The sequence below is a fragment of the Lontra canadensis genome, unplaced genomic scaffold, assembly GCF_010015895.1.
Source record: "Lontra canadensis isolate GAN:19392208 unplaced genomic scaffold, GSC_riverotter_1.0 scaffold60, whole genome shotgun sequence".
In the NCBI taxonomy this organism is placed as follows: domain Eukaryota; kingdom Metazoa; phylum Chordata; class Mammalia; order Carnivora; family Mustelidae; genus Lontra; species Lontra canadensis.
The window spans coordinates 11696261-11709767 of record NW_022631054.1 but is presented as its reverse complement, the minus strand read 5'-3'; positions in this window follow the sequence as shown (position 1 = coordinate 11709767).

The following is a 13507-nucleotide window of genomic DNA, read 5'->3' as shown; positions in this document are numbered from 1 at the left end:
GGTTTAGACTCATGGTGGCCTGTCCAGAAGATTCAAAGGAGATTTGTGCACCTAATTTTATTTTATTTATTTATTTAAGATTTTTGTTTATTTATTTGACAGAGATCACAAGTAGACAGAGAGAGGCAGGCAGAGAGAGAGGGGGAAGCAGGCTCCCTGCTGAGTGGAGAGCCCGATGTGGGGCTTGATCCCAGGACCCCAGGATCATGACCTAAGCCGAAGGCAAAGGCTTTAACCCACTGAGCCATACAGGTGCCCCAGTGCTCCTAATTTTGAAAGCAAATATCTTCTCTTAGTAAAGGGAGTGGGCAGTCTGGAACATATAGAAATTCATGGGACACAATGTGTCCACCTAGTTTACAAGTTCGGGATTGGCAAAAGGGTTGGCTTGTGGCTCGATCCCCTGTGGCACCCATGGTGGTTACAGTTCGTCCTATAAGGGGTGTCACTAGTGAAGTTAGTACCGAGTGTTCTGCCCCAATATCCACCATGAAAGTGATCTTTTGGCCCCCAACATTTATATCAACCATGGGCTTCCGGGGACCTAACATTAATGAGCCCAGTCCCCATCAGTCCGAGTCTATGTTGGCTAGTCTGATAAAGCCTGGATCCTGGTCTGCCTGGGTTTCGGGTCAGGTGGAGGGAGGATTTGAATGGTTTTGGCCTTCAATTTGGGCATTCTTTTAGCCTTCGATTTGGGCATTCATTCTTCCAGTGCCCCATTTCCTTGAAGTATGCGCGTTGATCCTTTTTGAGGGTTCTGCGTTGTTGAGGCTGTCCTCTTAACTGTTCTGGCAGTCCTCGTAGTTAAGAGTTTTGTTGAAGGGCTTCTGCCAGCAGGGTGACTTTTTGTTTCATCTTCTTTTCAGCCTTGCATTTTGCTACAGTGTCTCGGTTTTAATAAACCTTATTGGCTATTTCTAGTAGCTGGGTGATGTTCATCCCAGCAAAACCCTCAAGTTTTTGGAGCTTGCAACAGATATCAGGAGCTGACTGTGCCTTGAAAGCTGCATTTACCGTCCGTTGGTTCTCGGGTGCTTCTGGATCAAATGGAGTGTATATACGGAAAGCCTCGCAAAGCCACTCATAGTAATTACCAGGAGTTTCTTCCCCGTCCTGGGTCACATCAGCTGTCTTTGACATGTTGGTACGTTTCTTGGCACCTTGTTAGAGACCTCGCAGGATGGCTTTCTGGTAGCACTTGATAGAATTACGGCCTTCTTCAGTGTTGAAGTCCAAGTCGGGCCGATTGTCTGGTACAGACTCCTGAGCCCATCCCTCGGTATTCATAACGCCCGCTGGAGGCACCTCCTTGAGCCACTCACGCACCTCCTGAAGGATTATTCTTCTCTCCTCAGTGTTGAACAAAGTGCGAAGGAGCTGTTGATAATCTTCCCACGTTGGTCGATGAGTTTGGAAGATGGATTCCATGAGGTCAATCATTGCCTGTGGTTTCTCTGAATATGTGGGAGTATGATGTTTCCAGTTTAGGAGGTCGGTAGCGGTGAAAGGCTGATAATAGATGATGGACCGACCTGGTTGGGGGGTGCCTTCTGCACCAATCGTATCAGGACCTCAAGTCTCACAGAGGGTAAGCCGAGATCTCCCGTGTTTGGAGGTGGCACATAGTGTTTCAGGGTTTGGCTTCTGGGGAGGAGTCCCCATCATGAGTAGTTGGGGGCGGTTGGTAGTGAGAGGTTGGTAGTGAGACCATTGACAGTGGGGAACCAGAGGCGGGGGTTGGGGGGACTGCGGCTGTTGGCGGAATCAGAGGTGTCAGAGAGGCTGTAGTTGGTACTGGAACAGGGAAAGGCAGGGATGGTATATCCGGTGGTGAGACCGAGAGTGGCGGGGTGCCGGGTCCTACCTCAGGAGCAGTCGGGGGAACCAGAGGAACATACGGTGGTGGGAGCTCTTCCTCTGAATCCCACTGACATATGGCTTTATTCCGAGTATCTTTGGCTAGCTGAGCAATGAGGATCCTGCATTGTCCCTTACTATTTTTTTTTAAAGATTTTATTTATTTATTTGACAGACAGAGATCACAAGCAGGTAGAGAGAGAGGAGGAAGCAGGCTCCCTGATGAGCAGAGAGCCCGATGCAGCGCTCGATCCCAGGACCCTGGGATCATGACCTAAGCCAAAGGCAGAGGCTTTAACCCACTGAGCCACCCGGGCACCCCTGTCCCTTACTACTGACGCGGAACCATACCTATGGGGGAAGGGTTCTAGCTATTTCTAACCAGGAGTCAATATATGGAAACTGATGTGGGTGCCCTGGGTTTTCTCTATGCGATAAACATGTCGGACAGTGGACAAATGTAAGGTTCCTTCTAAGGGCCATCCAACATCAAAACTAGGCCATTCTAGTTCGCAGAGGATCCTGAGTTTTCCCAGGGTCATATGAACCTGGTAGTCACTGCTAAAGTCTTTTTTAAAGTTTTTAAGGATGCAGTCTAAGACAGTGGGTTTACTGGGTTTTCCTCCCATCGTGAATGATGTCACAGACAAAGGCAGGGTACTCTTTCAGATGCTGTCCTGCTCGCGTCCCTCACGGGAACTTAGGAGTGTCTTAGCTAAGGTCTATCTGTATCAGCCCCAGACCAGGCTACTCTGGAGTAGATGACCATTATGCATATGACACTCCACGAGACTCAGGGTGCAGCCCACTCAGACTCCGTAGCCGAAGTGTTGGAGCCATACAGACAGATTCACACAGTCAGGCACTCTTCACATTCAAACAGGTTGGACAACCGCCTCTGGGTATCCCTGACTAATGGTAGGTGATCTGGCTGCTCTTCCGTCCCCAAAGGAAGGGCCTGACTCCAGCAGTAGCCCCGGGGCTTACCTGGTCCAACGGATTGGATCCAGCCAGTTGTTCCCAGTCTTCTATTGTTGCTTCAGCAGGGTGGAAACAAGCCGCAGCTGTCCGGGAGAACCCAGCTTTGGGTCCACTGAAATCAGCGGGGCACACCTTAAGCCTAGGGTAGGTACTCTGTTGTCCTTCGTGGCCCATCCCCTGTCCCACACCGGTGGCACAATGGGCCAGTGCAGTTGGGTTTCCTAGTCAGGGAACCAAATGATGGGGAGAATCTGAAGCGACTAAGGAAACTCAAGCGGCACACACAAATCTGGGAGAACACAGCTTTATTTTCGCCGGCAGGCTCGGTGGGATCGTTCCCCAAAGACTGAGCACCCCGCAGGGTTAGGGGTGAGTTTTTATGGTTATGGGTGATGGGGGATGGTAACGGGACTTTTTCGAGGTCTCTTAGGACTGATCGGCCCCCTTTATGCGGAAGTATAATCTATACAGAAGCATCTCCGGAGAGTGCTAAGTCATCCTGGGAACTTGTTTTCTTTTCTTAACCAGGCGGGACAGCCATTTGGTCTTTTTTCCGCCTCAGCAGGAACAATGGAGAGCAGTGGACAGGAAGGGGCTGAGGCCGGGGGTGGGGGGGGAGGGGAGGGGAGGGGAGGGGGGTGGGGGGTGTTTCTATCCGCCTCAGACAGGGAACACAAGCAGGGGGAGTGGAGAGGGAGAAGCAGGCTTCCCGCTGAGCAGGGACCGCCCCCCCCCCATGTGGGGCTCGATCCCAGGACCCTGGGATCATAACCTGAGCCAAAGGCAGACGCTTAACAACTGAGCCCCCCGGGGTGCCTCACAAGTAGGCTTTTTTTTTTTTTTAATATACCAGTCTGGAGCCCAGTCGTAAGGTCAGGACTGTATAAATGATGTCTAAGGTCCTGAAATTGGATGAGCTTAGGGAGTGAGTGAGACATAAGAGAAATGAGGACCAAGGATTGCGGTGTTGAAGGCCCTGTAACATTTAGAAGTCAGGAAAAGAATCCAGAATGAAAGAAAAATCAGTAGAGTGCAAAACCCCAGAGGTCAAATCAATCTTTCTTCGAGGAGAGAATAATTAACCATGACAGATGCTGCTGAGAGGTCATGTAAGATGAAAACTGAGGCTTGAGTATTGGATTTGGCATAATGGCAGCCATTGGTGATCGTGATGCAGAAGTTTCTGTGAAGTAGTATGGATAAAGTGAATTAAGAAAAGAACTGGAGGGGGCACCTGGCTGGCTAAGTCAGAGGAGCATGTAACTCTTTGATTTCAGATTGAGTTTGACCCCCATGCTGGGTGTAGAGACTGATTAAATAAATAAGGGGCGCCTGGGTGGCTCAGTGGGTTAAAGCCTCTGCCTTCGGCTCAGGTCATGATCCCAGGGTCCTGGGATGAGCCCCACATGGGGCTCTCTGCTCAGCAGGGATCCTGCTTTCCTTCCTCTCTGCCTACTTGTGATCTCTGTCAAATAAATTTTAAAAAAATTTTTAAAATAAATAAAAAGTGAAAAAATGTAAACGAATTGGAGGTGAGGAAGTGGACAAAGTGCCTATATGATGAGGGAGCAGAAAGCAAGCTGAGGGCAAAGCACAAGCTGACACCCTGAAACTCCTCACCTCCCCACCCTCCACCCACTGTGGGATATGTGTGACATTCCTCAGGCACTCCAGGTGAAAAAGGGACAGGCAGGGCTAGGTAGGGAGAGATGGATAGAGATGGATAGGGAACTCCATGATCAGGCTCACAGAAATCCCAAAAATGTGGAAGTCTAAGGAAACCAGAGATAAAGGAACACTCCAGACCGCACTGTCCTACATGTCCGAAGGGGGAGTCTTATTTATGACAGTCCCCTGCGGTCAATAGAAGATAAACAGACCTTAAAAAAAAGTAAGCCAGTAAAGATGTTATCACTAGGCCTACTTACACAGAGGTGCTGTCAAGTAGAGAAATAAAAAAGATTTAAGTTCCCTGGTTAACTTTCTATAAAAGACTAACCCTAAAAATCCTCAGTGACAACCCTGTCAGGACCCCTCTCACTCCTGAGAGTTTTTTTGGTATCCTTGCTTAATACAACTCGGTTGCTTTACTCACTCTCCTTTGTGAGATTCATGGTCTCCCATCACTGACCGCCTTAAAACTAACGGAAGGGGGAAAAAAAAAATGCTTAACTCACAGAGATCTCAGTCCTGCAAGACAAGAGTCTCCATCAGGTTACAAATGTCTTACTGATTGACAAGAAAAAAGCATTCGGGTTTTTTTTTAAAATATTTTATTTATTTATTTGACAGAGATCACAGATAGGCAGAGAGGCAGGTAGGCATAAAGAGAGGGTGGGGGGAGTAAGCTCCCTGCTGAGCAGAGAGCCCGATGCAGTCCGATTCCAGGACCCCGAGATCATGACCTGAGCCAAAGGCAGAAGCTGAACCAACTGAGCCACCCAGGTTCCCCAAGAAAAAAAAAAAAAGCATTCTTATAGGTCTCTGGAAGTTAGGTTGTTGATAGACCCATAGACTCAATTTCCTGGAGCCCTAACAGCACCCTCCCATCCATAGTGATATGGGAAACAAAGGTAGAAGAAAACGTAGATAAAACTACTTTTTCTTATAACCTGAAGCCCATGGACAAATAACTTGAGGCAGTCAGGAGGTAGAAGTTCCTCCCAGGAAACTCCCAACAAAGTATTAATGTTAATACTTTGCTAGAGGCATAAACAACCTTAGCGAGACAATAGCTAGGCCTCCAGGATCCTAAAAGTCTTCTTTAGCATATCAAAGTCCTTTTGGACACCTCCCTTTTTCCTTCCCCCAATCCCAAGTATATAATTACCCCACACAGCCCAGGTGCACCACCCTTTCTTGCCCAGGGGTCCTGTCCCTGTCCTTTAATAAAGTCACCTCTTTATACCAAGGACGTCTTAAGAATTGTTCCTTTGACATCAGCTTTGGACCCAGCATTCAAAAACGACCTCATATAGGCAACCGTTTTAGGGACTTTGCTCTAGCAAAATTGGATAGTAGTTGAAAGAGTAATGAAGTTAAAGGTGGGGTCTTTCCTCCCTGAATTGGGAGACACACTATTACTGTAGGTTATGTGCTGATGAGGCAGAGTGAGGAAAATTGACAATTTAGGAGAAAGAGAAAATAACTGCAGGAGCAGTATCTTTGAGTAGACAAGAGAGCGTGGACTCTTCATATGTTAGCTAGGGGACCAGACTAATATTTTGAAAGTAGTTGGTCCCTCCTGATCTCCACTATCTCATTTAATCCTCAGAGTGATCCAGCACATTGGTATTATCATCCTCAGAGTGAAGTAAATTCAGTGTCAGGTTTAGTGACTAGTTTAAGGGAATATAGTGGTGGAGATGGGATTAAAATTTTTGGCTAATTTCAAAGATAGTATACATTTCACTAAGCTCTACAAAGGTCCTTGAATCAATGAATGAGGAGGGCATATGGAAGTGTACTAATCAAGAAACTGGAGGCACCTGGGTGGCTCAGTGGGTTAAGCCACTGCCTTCAGCTCAGGTCATGGTCTCAAGAGTCCTGGAATCAAGCCCTGAATCGGGCTCTCTGCTCAGCAGGGGGCTTGCTTTCCCCCACCCCCGACCCCCCACCCGCCTCTGCCTACTGGTAATCTCAGTGTCATATAAATAAAGAAAATCTTAAAAAAAAAAAAAAAGAAACCGGATAGTAGCTGTACAGTGCCTAGAATGTTAGGCTAGGAAGGTGAGACTCTCAGCCCTGAACCTCTAGCCTTGAGGCTGCCTAACTGGGTTGGTTGTGAATCATCTAGGACAGGTTACTGTTTAGCTATAACTGTATTTAAATCCTTGTCCTACCCCTTAGTAGCTGTGTGGCCTTGGGCAAATTTCCTCACCTATGAAACAGATTTTAATATCCTCCTTGCTGATACATTTTTGGAGTAAATGAAACAATGGATGAAAGTACCTGCTAGTGCATAGTGGGGATTTAGCAAAGGTAATGATTCTTACTTGTATTCAGAGTAAATTACTGCAAGGGAGGCTGAAGTAAGAGAACCATCATCCCTCCCCATCCAGTGAAGCTGCTGAAATCTCCCCAGGCCTGAGAGAGATGGCAGGACTCCTGAATGGAGGAGGACTCTGCAGAAAGGTTGCACTTTCTCCAGCTCTCTCTCTCTCTCTCTCTTTCACTTGCACACGTGTGCATACACACCTTTATGGAGGGCACCAGCACTTGGTGTAGAAGCTACAGTTTCATCAAGGGCAGGAATCACAGTCACAAAGATTAATGCTGCCGTGAAGTGGTGGGAAGAAGGCTGCAGCTGACTGAAATCATTGGTCTGGGGCTGGAAAACGGAGGGGAAGAGGAGGCAGCGATGTGGGCAGGTCTGGCAAGGCAAGGGTGCAGAACCGCAGCAGGAAGCTGACACCCTAAATCATATGGCTGTGTGGATTTCCTCTGTCAACTTCACTTCCCAATTTTACATCCTTCCATTGCACATGTCACCCACAGAGGCCACTCGGTGCTAAAAAGTGTGTAGAAGTGATTGATTTATTTATTCAGTTAACAAACATTTAATGATACCTACTTATTGGGGACAAAGGTGGAAGGAAATGTAGATAAATTAAATTTCCTTATAACCGGCGGCCCAATGACAAATATTGAGACAGGCAGAATGTGACATTCCTCCAGGAACTCCCTACTGTCTTAACCTTACTGCTTTGTTAGAGGGAAAAACGACCTTAGCTTGGTAAGAGCTCAGTTTCCAGGATTTTGTGATTCTTCTTTAGCATATGAAAATCCTTTTGGAAACTTCCTTTGTCTTTACCTACCCCAACTGTTTAGTATGTAATCAGTTGCTTCTCACAGTCCCAGGTTAGTTCTTTCTGCCCACGGATCATGTCCCTGTGCTATAATAAAAACACCTTCCTGTACCTAAAACGTCTCAAGAATTCTTTCTTGGCTGTTGGCTCTGAACCCCAATATTTCCATTATCACCTACCATGTGCCAAGAATTTTCTGGAAGGGTAAACAGTTGCTGGTCAGGGAAATAAAGGGAACTAGGGAAGGCCAGTATAGGCAGAGAAACTAACATGTGCCAAGTTGTGGAGAAATGAAGCAGGATGTTACATTCCAGGAACTCTATATGGTTTGATAAGAAGGGGACATGGATGGACACCTGGGTGGCTCAGTCGGTTAAGCGTCTGCCTTCAGCTCAGGTCATATCTCAGGGTCTTGGGATCCAGTCCTTTTTGTCAGGCTCCTTGTTCAGCGAGACCCCTCCTTCTCCCTCTGCCTGCCACTCCCCCTGCTTGTGTGCTCTCACACTCTCTCTCTCTGACAGATAAATAAATAAAATCTTAATAAAAAAAGAAAGAAGGGGACATAGTTCCAGGCAGAAAAATGGGAGATGAAGTTGGAGAAGTAGACTGAGGTCCATTCATAAAGAGCCTTTAGATGCCACATAAAAATGTCTGGATAATTGACTAACCATTTGGGGATAAAAAAGTTGAACTCCTATGACACCTGAGTGGCTCAATCAGTTAACCTCAGGTAATGATCTCAGGGTCCTGAGATCAAGTTCTATTTCAGGCTTCTTGTTCAGTGGGGAGCCTGCTTCTCCCTTGACCCCTCCCCCCTGCTTGTGCTTGTGCTCTCTTTCTCTCTCTCTCTCTCTCTGACAAATAAATAAAATCTTGAAAAAAAAAAACAAAAAACAGTAGAACTCCTACCTCATACTAGACACAAAGGTAAATTTCAGAAGGTTTCAAGGTTTCAATATCAAACAACAAGCAAATAAAATCCTAAAAGAAGAAACAGGAGAATATTTTTATAATCTTGGGGGTAGAAAAGGCCTTTCTTTATTTTACAGCCAAAGTTAGAAAGTATAAAGGAAAATATTGACAAAGGCAGAAGAAAAATTGTTAAATTCCCACTACTTACAGTCCATTGACAATTTCTTAAAACAAGTGGAATGATATACCTCTATGGACTCAACTGCCTCAGTGTTAATATTTTGCTGAGGGCAAAAAGGAATCATTGCCTGACCCTCCAGGATCCTGTAAGTCTACCTGAACATATAAAATTCCTTTATCTCTACCCCCCCCCAAGATATTTGTTGGCAGTCATCCTCCAAGCATATGACTCACCGGTATACATCTGAAGGGCCTCATGACTAAGGTTTTACTAGACAGTAATAAATGACTTCCCGAACAATAGCCAGCCCCCTCAAGGTCATGGAAACCTTGCTTCCAAATTCCTTATTAGAGACTTAAGCTTTCCCTAACCCCCTCCCAACTTGAAAGTATATAATGGGCCCCTGTCATTAATCTAGGGCAGCTCTTTCTGCCCATGGGTCCTATCCCCAGGCTTAAAAAAAAGCACATTTTTGCACCAAAGACATCTCAGGAATTCATTCTTAGCCATTGGCTTTGAGCCCTAATATCCTTCCTACATCAGTTTTCACTAAATAAAAGTGAAAATTGTGCAGCAAAAACAATGCAAGATTAGAAGACAAATGACAATAGGAAAAGAGTTTCCAATAGTTAATGGTCAAAGGGTTCAAATCTTCCTTTGTAAAGTACTGCTATAAAATCAACAAAAAGAAAACAAATTAAAAAAAATAGACAAAGTTCTTAAAAAGTAGTAGTTCTCAATAGTTAAAAGAAAAATGGCTATAAAAAGGTTATTCATATACACTGACAATGAAAGAAATACAAATCACTCTCCTCATCAGACTGATAAAAAGATAAAGCCCCAGTGTTGGGGATAGTATGAAAAAAGATCTACCTGTTCATATACTGATGATGAGAATGCGAAATAGTATAATCTTTCTATAGGATAATTTCGTAGTATATGGTAAAATTTTAAATGTGCATCTCTTCTGATAGAGCAATTTTAACGAATTTAGTCAACGGAAATAATAGAGTGACAAGGATATTTACTGTGTTGTTTTCTTTAAAAGATTTTATTTTTTCAAAGATTTTATTTATTTATTTGACAGAGAGAGAGCCCGCATGTGTGCACACAAGCAGGGGGAGCAGCAGTGGGAGAGGGAGAAGCAGGCTGCCCCAGGGACAAGGAGCCAGATATGGGACTCCATCAGAGGACTCTGGGATCAATACGTGAGCCAAAGGCACATGCTTAACTGACTGAGCCATCCAGGTGCTCTTTACTATGTTGTTTAAAGGAAAGAAAAATTACCCAAATGTTCTAAGAAGGGAATTGGCAAAAATAAATTATTGTACATCCATACAACAAAAGTAATTTAGCCCTGCAAGAAAGTGGATCTGTAAGTGTTGTAGTGGAAAAATGTCTATGATATTTTAAATGGGGGGCAGGGGGGAGAAACAAAAAAGGTTACCAAAAGCAGGTTTGGCACTAGTTGTATTTGGCTCATTCAGCTCCAAAGATTAAAGTCCAGGGCTCCTGGGTGGCTCAGTCATTTAGGCCGCTGCCTTTTACTCAGGGATTGGGCCCCACTGAGGGCTCTGCGTTCAGCAGTGAACCTTCTTCTCCCTTTCCCTCTGCCTGCCACTCCCTCCGCTTGTGTGCTCCTGGGCTCGCTTGCTCTCTCTCTCTTTCTATGCCAAATAAATAAATAAATAAATAAAATCTTAACCCCCCCAAAAAAAAAAAAGATCAAAGTTCTTGGGCTTCAAAAAGCCAGGGTACCAGTTCCTGCCCCTGGATCAAGGTTGTGCACAGTGAGGGAGGAGGCTGGCCCAGAGCCTAGCGTGGGGGTGGGGTTTCTTCTCCCACTTTCCCACAACCATGACAAAGCCTATGAGCCAGATCCTTGCACTGGAGCCCAGATTTCCTTCTCTGGCCAGGATGTGGGTGAAGGTTAAAGCTCTGGGTACTTCCTAATGCCCTTCCTACTTCATTAGGGTGAGAAGATGACTTCTCTGAGCTCTGTTACTGCTAGGCTTTGGAAATGTGTTTTCCTTTTTCTGGGGAGTCTAGCAGATAACGCTTTACTATAAGGCTGTCCTTTTATTTTATTTTATTTTTTAAATATTTTATTTATTTTGACAGAGAGCACAAGTAGGCAGAGCAGCGGGCAGAGGGAGAAGCAGGCTCTCACTGAGCGGAGAGCCGGACATGGGGCTCCATCCCAGGACCCTGGGACCATGACCAGAGCCGAAGGCAACCACTTAACCAACTGAGCCACCTAGGTGCCCCAAGGCTGCCCTTTTAGTCATAAACTAGCTATAGCCAAAACACTTGCCTTAGTCATGTCCTACCGAGTGCATTTCTGAGGGGTAAGAAGATTATGAGATTTCAGAGTCCCTAGTAATACAATAGTAGGTGCTTCTTTTTTTTTTTTTTTTTTTTAAGATTTTGTTTATTCATTAGAGAGAGAGACAGAGACAAAGACAGAGACAGAGAGATAGCGAGAGAGAGAACACCAGCAGGGAGGAGAAGGGAGAAAAAGGACCCTGGGACCATGACCTTAGTCAAAGGCAAAAGCCCAACCAACTGAGTCACCCAGGCACCCCCAACAGTAGGTACTTGATAAGCACTAAGCGTCGTGTAAGCCTGGGCTTCCAGTAAGGTCCTTGGAAGCAAAATAGTTTCTTCATTTGGTAAAATACTATAAGATCTGAACATTGGACAGACAAGCTATTATAACTTAAATGACCAATTAGTAGCTAATTAGAGCTCTGGAACTCCCAGGCTAGGCCCTGTCTGGAAACCCTCTTGAGACGGAAGTAGAAAATCCAGTGTGTTAACACTTACTGATCAAAAATATTCTCCAGTGGGCGCCTGGGTGGCTCAGTGGGTTAAGCCTCTGCCTTCAGCTCCAGGTCATGATCTCAGGGTCCTGGGATCGAGGCCCACATCGGGCTCTCTGCTCAGTGGGGAGCCTGCTTTCTCCTCTCTCTCTCTATGCCTGCCTCTCTGCATACTTGTCATCTCTCTCTCTCTGTTTCAAATAAATAAATAAAATCTTAAAAAAAAAAAAATATTCTCCAATGAAAGTCTCCACACTGGCACTTCCCGCCTAAGGTACTTAGGGCCCCAGTTCTTACACGCTGATAAATTGCCTGCCCTCCCCCCAACCCCCACCCAGAGAGAAGGAGGACAGAAGTCACAGTGCAATTCTCAGGCCCAGTTTAGTTCTACTCCTGTCAGCAGTTCTGGGCCACCATCCAGACCAGAGTGGCTGTGGTTGTCTCATTTTTCAATGGAGCGGACTCATAATGCCTTCTGCCTGACACCCTCCCCCGCAAGGAACTCAGAAAGTAATATTAAATACGTGGGATGTCTGTTTTTTATTTTATATTTAATCTTGCTAGCCTATGGTAGAGGGCAGCAGGAACCTCAGTTCTTGAAAGTGGGGAAATTGTGACCTTGATTAACTCAGCAAATGCCTACCTGTTCGACACTTTCTCTGCTGTTGACATGAATAAGGAACTAGCACACATATGACAGAAACAAGTGAATGGGGTGATGGCAGGATTCTATCAGCTTTCCAGCTGCATCTTGGTCCTTTTTGGATCCTCATGACATTCAAAAATAAGATCACTAAATATGTGTCTAGCCACCTGAGAGCAATGCCCTTTTCCCAGAGGCTTTCAGGCATTTATTGCACATTCACTGAGCATCAGGCCAAGTGCTGGATGCTGGAGGTGAAGAGGTAAAGATGTGGCCCTGCCCTCAAGGAATGGACAGTCCAATGCAGTGGTTCTCAATCTGTTTTCTCTTTGATGCTATGGGGTACTTGCTACCAGCATATCTTTAACTTACTAAGATCATGGTCCATGGCCGGGAAGGGGTGGGGGGCAGGAAAAAGAAATAATCAATGATTACGGAATGATGCGATGTGATAGGTACTGTCTGTGATAGAAATAAGCACAGAGCACAAGGTATGGTGGAAAAGAGGAAGGAGCCTCCTGAGCAGGAGGAAGGAGCACTGAAAATCAGAATAGGAATGGGGATGGGGTGCCTGGGTGACTCAGTGGGTTAATCTTCTGCCTTCAGCTCCAGTCATGATCTCAGGGTCCTGGGATCAAGCCCCACATCAGGCTCTCTGCTCAGCAGGGAGCCCGCTCCCCACCCCACCCCCCACCTACTTTCTGCCTGCCTCTCTGCATGCTTATGCTCTCTGTCTGTCAAATAAATAAATACAATCTAAAAAAACAAACAAAAAAACAAACAAAAAAACCTCCTGCCTTTATAAAAAAGAAGAATAAGAATGGGGAGGTTAGCAGGAAAGGTGTCCCAAAATGGTAACACTTGAACCAGGTTTTGAGAGACAAGCACGTGTTAGGCAAATAAGAATCTGTGACTAGGATGTGGTAGATCTCTAACGTTATGGTACACTCAGGAGGACACATAGTTCTTTATGATCTTTAGAGCAACATGGAGGGAGAAGGAACAAGATGTCAGATGGTGGAGGGTATGTGTGTCAGGATAAGGAATACTATGCTGAACACTATGCTAAGCTATAGGGCTCTGGGGAGATAATCAGCAAGAGGTTTGTAAATCACATAAGGAACAGCTAGGGAAATGGGTCTGTTTAAGTTGAGAAGACTTAGGGGAAATAAACCTTCTGGTTTATAGCATGTGTTATGCCCGAATAATGGGTCCGTGATTAAAGGAGCGAGACTGATGCAAAGCGAAGGTCAAGCAAAGCTTTCTTTTGCTCCAAGCATCAAGAATCAAACTGGCCGGC